This window comes from Lactuca virosa, chromosome 9 (assembly GCF_052849685.1).
Source record: "Lactuca virosa cultivar CGN04683 chromosome 9, Lactuca_virosa_CGN04683_v6, whole genome shotgun sequence".
Lineage (NCBI taxonomy): Eukaryota > Viridiplantae > Streptophyta > Magnoliopsida > Asterales > Asteraceae > Lactuca > Lactuca virosa.
In genome coordinates this window covers 62,416,083-62,426,721 of record NC_136434.1, presented here as the reverse complement: position 1 = coordinate 62,426,721, position 10,639 = coordinate 62,416,083, and the positions used below count along the sequence as shown (strand labels likewise).

The following is a 10,639-nucleotide window of genomic DNA, read 5'->3' as shown; positions in this document are numbered from 1 at the left end:
ATTCACTAAAATAGCATAAAAGCCCACTTTTTGTAAAAATGACGTTCTTGGCCCAATAAGCCAAAAATTTACAATTAAGGCCCAATTTTTGGAAGAATAACACTTTAGTCTCCATTTTGTTCAAAACTTGTGTTGATGACTAGTTTGTGGTAAAAATAACATTTTAAACCCATTTTTGTCAAAAATATCATTTTTGGCTTGATTTTGTGAAAACACACATTTTTCTGGTTTTGGGCTTTTCTGACCTAGTTGTTGGAAAATTTGTAGAAAAATCATCGTAAGTCGAAATTTGGATCCGTAAATTCTGCAAGTTTGGAAATTTTGTCTAATTTGTTCACAATTTTTCTCATAATTTTTAATGGCTTCTAACAAGTGTGAAATTGCTCACCTTCACAGGCTGGTCCGAAATTATTTCAAATCTTATAGGTAGTTTTGTAAAATTCGCCAAAAATTGTAGAAAAATCGTATGAAAACATGAGAGTAGTCATTTTAAAGGTAGAAACCTGAGCTTTTTGCATGTAAAACAGTTTTGAAAAATATTATCATTTAGGTGGTCAAAACAGTTCGAGATTGGGCCAAAACTTTCATGTGAAAGGCTGATTTTTGAGTTTAGTTTATAGATCTTGGAACACAACACTCATTTTTACTATTTTAAGTGTATAAATCCCAGATCTACTAGTTCACATGTATTATATTTGATAACACATACTTTTCTCAAGGTTTTCATGTAGATCCAAGTGATAAACTTAATATTCTTAACATATTTTTAGATTTATTAAGTAAATAACACATAACCACCAAATAAATCATGAAAAACACACATATTCATGCATACACATATAGATCTACACAACACAACTTGTATTCTCCCCCAAAACAAAGTAAAAATAAAAAATAAGGGGTATGAACTCACTTTGGGTTGTTGTTCTTGGTTTGATGAAGAGATGGAAGAAGATGATGTGATTTTCAGCCTTGAGTGCTTCTTTAGAAGGAGTTTCGAAACTTTGATGGTCCTAGGAAGCTAGATCACGAAATAGTGTGTTTATGAGTGAGAATCCTTGCATGAAATGGAAACAAATCATTTGATGGTGATAACAACTTACCTAGAGGTGATCTTGTTGAAGAGTTTCTTGAGTACTCATTCATGCACACACACGATTTTTGAAGAATGTAGGAGGGAACTTCTTATGCTAAAGAAAATGCTTGAAGAAGTTTGAATGAGAAAAGATGGTGATGATGTTGGGCCGAGGATTTTTAAGGAGGAAGGGAAGAGGATAAGTTGGGCATTACATGGGGGTTTAAGGAATTTAACCTAGATACATGGGCTTGGATGCTTGGATTACCTCTAGACAATAAGGAGGTGGCAACTCACAAATCATCTTTTGTTATGTTGTCTCTTTTTTTATTGTTGTTGGGCCGAGGGAGAGAAAGAAGAGAAGAAAGGAGAAGTAGTTTAGGCCTTTCATGCTTGATTTCGATATTATGAGGCCCAAATGGATGGTTCTCGGCTCATTGGGCCCTTATGAGGGTTCACAACCCAATAAGATGAAAGAGTTTGGGTTTATGGCCCATTAGGGCTAATAAAATTAGTTATGGCCCAACATGGCCCAAAATGTTTTATTTTCATGAATGTGGGCTCAATTATAGCCCACATAGAATTCCTTAGCCCAAAATAGTTAAATTGAAAGTTTATTGGTCCATTAGGCCCAATAAGAGGATCCTAGTCCATATTAGCTTGAGCTGGGATTTCTAGGGTTTTCAACACATAATTGACTATAAGTGATGTATTGAGTGAACATAGAGCATGATATTCATTTAGAGTACATATCATTACACTAGATGAATGTTTTCATGAGAATAGAATTTCCTAGCAAAATGCTAATTGTGACACGTTTGGATCATGTGGTTAAAAAAATTAATTTGAAAGAAAAACAGAAAAAAATATTTTTTAATCTTTTATTAATAAAAAATCAATTATATATTTTTAGGTAACTTTTAATCAAAATCCCTTAAGTCTAGGAAAGTATTAACTAAATTTATTTTTTTATAATTTAATTAAGATGAATAATTACTAATACGCATTTATATATTGATTGGTCCAAAACGGTTTTTGTGTTGCCAACCTTTTGAGTGCTCTCGGTTTAACCTTCGTGTGTGTGTGTCTATATATATATATATATATATATATATATATATATATATATATATATATATATATATATATATATATATATATATATATGCACACACACACACACACACACACACACAGAGAGAGAGAGAGAGAGAGAGAGAGAGAGAGAGAGAGAGAGAGAGAGAGAGAGAGAGAGAGAGAGAGAGAGAGAGAGAGAGAGAGAGAGAGAGAGAGAGAGAGAGAGAGAGAGAGAGAGAGAGGTAAGTTTAACTGAAATAGAAATAAAATGGTTGAGAACGTGAAAATCATTCCCAACCAATCATTTTTCACTACTAGAAAGCAGGCCTTTAATAAAATGTGAACTATGACACACATTGAATTTATGAAATACAAAAGTGGGTGTCGTAAAAAATGCCATCTCTTATAAAATTTAAAAGATTTACGACACGCATCTTTTCTTGTCCTAAAAGTTGTCGTCGTTTTACAATTTTTTTAAGGAAATGTGAGTACATAGAGGGAAAAGGAAATCCCCAAAAAAATTTAAACCTTGCTTTCTTCTCCTACAATTGTTTCCATCTGTTCTCTCATATCACCCATCCTTTGTCTTTGCCCCTCATCGTCTCTGATATCACCCCTCTTTTGTCTTCGACCCTCACCACCTCTTATGGTCTCATACTGTGGTGATGCACCTCGTTCCAATTATGTGAGCCCTGGGAATTGACGAAGAGGAAGAAGACTATGGACCAATCAGTGCACATCAAGTTTAAATTTAAGGGTCTGAGATTTCGTCTTATGTTTCTACTCTCTCTCTCTCTCTCTCATTTACCTGATTCATGGTATGTAGTTATTTATTGTTTAGATTTCAATTTGAGGTACAACATCCACGTTTCCTACAAATAAGTATGGCGAGCAAAACAATTCACGTTTAATCTTTCTGAGGGGCTCTCAAGCAAGCTCATTTCCTAAACTCCCCATATAGTACACTATTACAACCTATATAAGAATAAGCATGGTAAAGCGACATACATTAAGATTGATGATGAAAACCCTTTTGAGTTCTTGTTTCTCTCCATTGGTTGCATGATAATAGTTATAATTCTTGTTTTGGTCTATTTTGATTAATTTCAATATTTATATAGTTATAATTTGTGTGTTTTGTTAACTTTTTTTTATTATGGTCTACCTACGGGCATTTCGCAACATCTGTCGGCGTGCCTCATGATAGACGGGGCCCACCTTAAAGGTGAATTCAAGGGTACCATGTTGTTGGTGTTTGCAATGGACAAAAACAACCAAATTATGTCAGTTTCATATAGAATAGCCAAGAGTGATCGGGGTGCACAGAGTCGTAGTCATGGTTCGTACAAAAAAAACTACATTATTGTATCGGCGACTTACAACCATTAACATTCATTTCTGATAGGGCGTCATCCATTGTCATGTCCATTGCTAATATATTCCTGAATGTGTATCATGGTGTTTGTGGTTCTCATCTTTTGCCAAACATAGTAGCCAAGTACAACAAAAATGTGACAACAAAAACTTTGTTCAGGAAGGCTGCAATAGCTTATAGAGTGGAAGATTTTGAGTACTACATGGAAGCGGTACATCATAACAAACACGCCGAATGGAAGTACTTAAAAGAAATGGATCAAAATATCTGGGTCTTTGCAATAATCTTATGAAATCAAACAGTGCGGAATCTTTCCACGCGTCATCGAAAGATGCTCATAAGATACCGGTAATGTGCTCATTGAGTAATGAGTTGTTCCTAATAATCACCAGAATAAAACAAGTATAATATACAAGAACGGACATTAGATATATATTACTTTTTCCATTTATGATTTAACATACCTAACAGTTTTATTTTGGTACTTTATGTCGTGGAAGTAACAACTAAACTAATGATATGGGCTGATAAGAAGGTTGGGAAGCCCGCAAGGCTACAAACCGAAAGGTGTACAAAAAAAAAACAGCATTGTTGATCGGAGTGGGAAAGCCCAGGAAAATAGGATTTTGTGGGGATCGATAGTTCCCCCATTATCCTCTGTTTTACTGTTGATAATTGCGAATAATGGAATCGTCCGATATGGAGAGATACAACCCTCCGAAATCCAAGTAAAACATCCTGATCATATCAGTTCTTGTTATTGAGTTATCTCTGTGTATTGATATTTGTAAATTCTGTTTTCTAGTAAAAGAGAGTTTCCGGGGAGTAGTAAATCTGCGTATATGGAACCCGAAGGGATAGAAATTTATCCTCCTTCCGGTAATAAGACTTCGAAATCAAAGGCCAAGGCGCTTAAACAAAAGAAGGTACATAACTCGTATCATCAATGCCGGTTTCTTGGTTTCATCAAACTTGTTCATATCTCATCATTAATTTGTCAGGTTGCTTATCATGAAATAATTGACGTTGACATTGATGAAGACCGCAATGATGTAGTATTCATGGAAGGGAAGGTGCGATCGAACAAAAAGATGAAGGTATAATAAGTTCTTGATTCCCAATTTATTACGATTCTTGACCTTTTGAAATATATATGATATAGTATTCTCCTTACTTGTATTTTTGCATCTTCTTCTATAGTCATCTTTGGTTCCTAGTAATAGTAATGCAGAACAAGGTTCAAGGCACAGTGGTGTGCAAATGGATTCAGTGGGGCCCAGCCATTCTTCAAAGAGCTTTGTAGCAGAAAACTTTTTTGATTTAGATGATTATGCTTTCGAGGATGATGATTCCATGGATTTGGCTTTGCAATTGCAATCCCATTTTGATAGTATGGATACACCTACTCATATCGAAGCTCAAATTCCCTGGTTTCCAGATAACTTCCCAATGGAAAAGAATTCATCTAAACATGATCAGGCTTCTTCTAGTTATTCTGGTCTACATGCAAATAACAGTTCAAAGAATCTTTCATTTCTTAAGACCCCACAAAAAATCCAACACCAAAATGAAAATGTGCCCTTCAATAACCCTAGGAGTTCAAGTTTAACTGGAAGTTCTTCTAGCATGACAAAGGTTGTTGATAATGAAGATGTTATCAAAAGATATGAGAGCTTCAAGAAGTTTGATACGGTCGTTGACTTTTCTGATCATTATTATGCAACAAAGAGTTCACGAACGAATCGAGTAAGTGTGATTTTGGGGATTTTTTTCCATTAAAGTCCTGTATGGGTAACTATATCTATTGGATAAGAGTTTTGCATACATAAGCTCTTCTTTTTTTTAGACTGTATAATTTGACTTAAAAGAGACTGAATGAATATTTTACCCTTACATTCCAAAAAACAAATTTGACAATATTAATCAATTTTAACGTGAGAGGAGTTGAAAGGAAAAAAAAATGGCAAATAGGTTAAGGGTTAGTGTCTGAATACATTATTGTAGTTTGGTACTTTTAATAAGCAGTTTTGATTGTGTGGATGAAAATAAATCAAAGTTGCTTATTGACTTAGGTAAGAAGTGTTTAATAAGTTGTTTTCTTCTATCTTATTTAAATGTGCTTAGTATATATGGAAACCATATCCAAACACTTTTTCCTAAAATTCGTTTTGATACCGCATAAGCTAATAAGTAATTTTACAAAAAAGCATAAGTTTTTAAATAAGCAAATCCCAAACCCTAAGTCGTTCTTTCAAGATTAGCTCAAAGAAGAAACAACGATATATAGCTGTCCAGACTAATTGCTTAGCCTATTGATTAAGTCAAAAAGAAACAACCCCTTTATTGGATTTAATATACTTAATATGCTGTTTGTTTTATTTTCATACGCATATATGTGATATGTGTTTCAGCCATCGAAAAATTGGGCTAAAAAGATACACGATGAGTGGAGGATTCTTGATAAAGACTTGCCTGGTATGTACGTATATATGTATGTATGTCTCACAAATCGAAATTGATTAATTTATTAGAAGTTGAAATGAATAGAAGAGATGCTTTGTTGTATACAGACACAATATTTGTTAGGGCATATGAATCAAGGATGGATCTTTTAAGAGCTGTAATTATTGGAGCAGAGGGTATCCCATATCATGATGGCCTCTTCTTCTTCGATGTCTGCTTTCCAAGCAGCTATCCTAACACCCCACCTGTATGTCTTGTCTTGTCTTGTCTTCTTCTTCAATTCTTAATGCCATATATATTATATATGTTATGTGATTGATGTTGATAGATTTGAATGATTATTTATTTCAGCTTGTGCATTATCACTCTGGTGGCCTTCATATCAATCCGAATCTCTACGATTGTGGTTACGTCTGCTTGAGCCTTTTGAACACATGGGATGGTGGCAAAAAGGAGATGTGGATCCCTGGGACCTCAACCATGCTCCAAGTCCTTGTGTCTATACAGGGTCTCATCCTCAACGCAAAGCCTTACTTCAATGAACCTGTATATGCAAAAACAAGTGGGTCCGTGTATGGGGAAAAAAGTTCCATACAATACAATGAATCCACTCTTATCCTATCACTCAAAACCATGGTGTATACCATGAAAAAACCACCCAAGGTAATGTAAAAAAAAAATTCATTTTCACATTTTTTTTCTTTTAATAGTACGTTGCATGTTGGTTAATATTGGGTTTGTTGGATGGTGTAGAACTTTGAGGATTTGGTGAGTGGGCATTTGGAAAGCGCGTGCGTGATATTTTGATGGCGTGTAAGGCGTATACAGAAGGTGTGCAAGTTGGGTGTCTTGTGAGGGGAGGTGTACAGGATGTGGATGAGGGTAATAATGACGTCAGCTGTTCGGATAAATTCAAAGGTAACGTGGTTGCGTATGTTAAGACGCTTGTGGCTGCTTTTAAAAGCATTGGAGCTAAAGAAGCTGAGGAGTTTATTTGGTTAAGTGAAAAGGAAATCCTTCCATCCCATGCACTGCACCTTCTACTGGTTCCCGAATTTTCGCCAAGAAAAAAAAAAAAAAAGTAAGGAGAGAAAAGAAAGGAAAAGAAATTTGTGTATTGTGTTTCCAAGTTGGAGAGAAGTAAAAGGAAAATTAAATATTTTGTTCATTTCTCTCCAAATTCGAAGGAAATTTAGGAGGAAAAGTGATCATTTCACTTCCTTCCACTTTCATCCTTTAATGAAACTCACCTACACAAAAATCTTTTACTTTCTTCTCACTTCCATCCATTTCCCTTCTTTTCCTTTGTTAAGATGAACTAGGAATCATTATTGGTGAAAGAAAAGATATGGGATTTTGATAGGACTAAGATATTATTTTCTTATTTTGGATTTTGGATTTGGATGTTTTAGGTTTTCGGATTTTATTCCCATGTATTACATGTGTTCATTTTAAAGAAAAAAAATATGAAATTCTAAACATTTGAGAAGTTTGAATTTATAAAAAAAAATAGAAGAATATTGAATTATCAAAATTAAATTGTTTGTTTTTTTTTAAATTAAACAAATAATTTAGATAAATAAAGAAAGGAAACTAATGAAACTTTAATTTAGAAAATTTGATATTAGAAGTAAGTCAATTAATGAAATTGATATGAATTTATTATTACATTTATTGTAATTATTACATTTAAATATTATATGGAAATTAATAAAATGAAAAAAAACAACAAAATTCCATGTGGAAAAAAGTTAATTGAAAATAACCACAAAATGACATGTGGCCAAATCAATGAGAATGTGACATGTGGCAAAAAGTTCTTTATTTATTAGGGATGAGGATATATATATTTATTAGGGAGGATTGCATAGAAATTGTATTAGATATAAACTTTCCATGTTCAACCCTAAAAATCAGCCACTTAATTAGTGATATGAGAGAATTTGCAATTTGAATTCTACCTTTCTTATTTGATTACCCAAGAAATCAGGAACCGATTCAGCATTTTTTTTTATAATTTGATAGCTACACTGCTGGGAATATTAGGAGGAACAAACTATGTTGTAGACTTTGTTTGATGTATTGGATTCAATCCTAATTCTCCTTGGAAACATGTGGTTTGATTTTATGTTCACCCATGGCTGATTTGGTTATCTTTTGTCAATGTCAATTCTATCTACAGCCACCACTGCTCACCTTGTTCTCTATCTTTTGCTAATCGGTAAGTTTGTACTTATCTTTTTTAAGGCTTCAATTTTAACCAAAAAATATGTGTTCATGGAATTGATTAAGTTGGTTTAAAAGATTTGAATGTGCATAACAACCATTTTGATAAAATGTCCACATGAATTTGGAGTGTAGTTTTACTTTGAGTTTGCTTCACATTGTTTCTACAAGTTTCCTTGAGATAACCATATTTATTTCGGAGGTACACACTTAAAATATTTAATTAGATTAAATTCTGAATGTCTTCGATAAACATAGTTGTGCTTGAAATATTTACTGTATTTTTGACCAGGAGGATGAAAGGTGGATCAATCTGACATGGTTCTGATAGAAGTCCTCATCATATCGGTAAGTTCTTTTTTGTTTTAAATTTATGCACATTTTGGTTATGGTAATGCTTTTTATGGAGTTAAACATGTTTCCTTTGTCCTTAATATTGATGAATTATGACTTCATTTTTAGTGGTTATGAAAAGTAGAACTAAATGCAACTTTAGCCGAAGGGAAACACCAGTGCCAACATAGAGTCTTGATTTTTTTTTCATGATTTATAAGAGGCTTGGAGTTTCTGCTCATGTTGTTTATGCAGTAGACCCTGTATCACACACACAACTTTTGAATTTGTTGAAGGTCCAACCACCAAAGACATATTCCTTAAATTTTGATTAAAAGGAGTCGCTCGTTGAACTTATCCTAACTTCGTTGCTTGAAGATGTAATTCTTATAACACCATATACATTTTGTAGTTTTTTTTTTTGAAAGAGACAATATATACATTTTGTAGTTATGCACCATGTAACTCAACTTACAAAATATTACACGCGCTTTATTAGTTTTATGCTGAAGATGGTGATGAGGGTGAGCCAAGAACAAAAGTTAGACTAGTGACAAATTACTGATAGAATCATTGACAATTTTTGTTTGATTAATTTTATAACAAATATCAACTTATCTATATAAATAATCATATCTAGGGCCCATTTTTACTTTTCGCCTAAGGCTTTCAAAATCAATAGACCGACGACTGTGATATTGAATATAACTAACAACAATATCCAAATGTATTTTTGAGCAAAAGTGTTTATTGACTTATGGTGGTGACAATATGAGTTTTTAAAAAAGTGTTTGGAGCAACTTTTGTGATGACAAACAACTTTATAATTATAAAATGACTAAAAAGGGTATGGAAAGAAAGGAGAAAAGAAAAAAAAGCTAGAGAGATCATTAAGGGTGTTATTGTCATTTTTAGTTTAAAAGGCCATAAGCACTTCAAAAAACCGGGATCCCTAACTTTTGGAAATACCATTTAAAATCATGTCAAAAAGTCACATTCAAAATCACTTATGCAATAGCCAAACACTTTTTAGACTTATTGACTTTTTAAAAAGCTGATAAGTCAATAAGTTATTTTGAAAATCAATCCCAAACATCCCTAACAATGATTGATGAAAATTGGGATTGAAGATCTTAAATTGGCAACGGAAGCATTTTTAGATTTAAATAAACTAAAAACCATTTTACCAACCAATGATCATTTTGCAAAGCTTAGGAAGATTAAAAAAAAACCATAGACAGTTAAGTGTTACAACCATTGAAGACTTTGATTGTCATGGGAGATTAAAAGTTGATGAAGTGTGGCATGAAACTTCAAAATAGAAGTTCTCTAGAGATATCCACCAAGCAAGGAAATACCTCCAAAGATGTTAGTCTTCACTTGTATGTTAGGTCTTCTTAATACTTAAAAGTAAATACCAAAAATACATTCAAATGAGAAGCAACTAAGAGCCTTTAATCTAGCACCAAATTGCAAGACATAGTAGGAGATGGGAGGGTGAGAGAACTACGAAATTTCCAGCCAAAATAAGAGAGAAAAAGTGATAAAAAAACTTATAGTTTTTGGTTACTTACTCTTCTTTAAATACTAGAACCTTATTACCAATAGACCATACCATCTACTAGAAAAAGCATCGATTAAAAGGACAAACATGGGTATTAGAATAAACAATGCAACAAACCATGTCCCTCATCTCTTAAAAGCCACATCTAGGAGAGGGAAGAATGATGATGTTTTGTAATTTTTGCTTTTTCTTCCAACTAGATAGTTATATATCAACTAGATGATTACTCTAAGTGTCCAAAAGGTTATAGATAACATTTAAATTCATACCATATGATATTAAGTTAGTTTTTTTTGTTCTCTTTTATTATTATTTCCTAGAAACAGTAATTCTCAATATGTTGGAAAATATTATTTTCATAAAATAAAGTTTTTCCAATTAAATACAAGTGTTGATTATATATACTAATAATCAAATTATACTAATAAATAATCAATTAGTAGTAACTTGCTATAAGGTGTGACCTTATAGGATCATCTGTCATTATCAATATTATTCTATAATGAATGTTGGGCATATAAAATCT

The 10,639-nt window shown here is 32.9% G+C and overlaps 1 pseudogene across 1 annotated transcript; it reads left to right on the top strand.

The window, feature by feature from the left end:
- The first annotated feature begins 4,202 nt into the window (after positions 1 to 4,202).
- Positions 4,203 to 7,396, top strand: LOC145138656 (putative ubiquitin-conjugating enzyme E2 26; annotated as a pseudogene). Its single transcript, XR_013721648.1, has 8 exons — positions 4,203 to 4,255; positions 4,333 to 4,453; positions 4,529 to 4,624; positions 4,728 to 5,273; positions 5,939 to 6,002; positions 6,098 to 6,237; positions 6,342 to 6,653; positions 6,744 to 7,396. The product of XR_013721648.1 is annotated as a putative ubiquitin-conjugating enzyme E2 26 (transcript).
- The last annotated feature ends 3,243 nt before the right edge of the window (positions 7,397 to 10,639 follow it).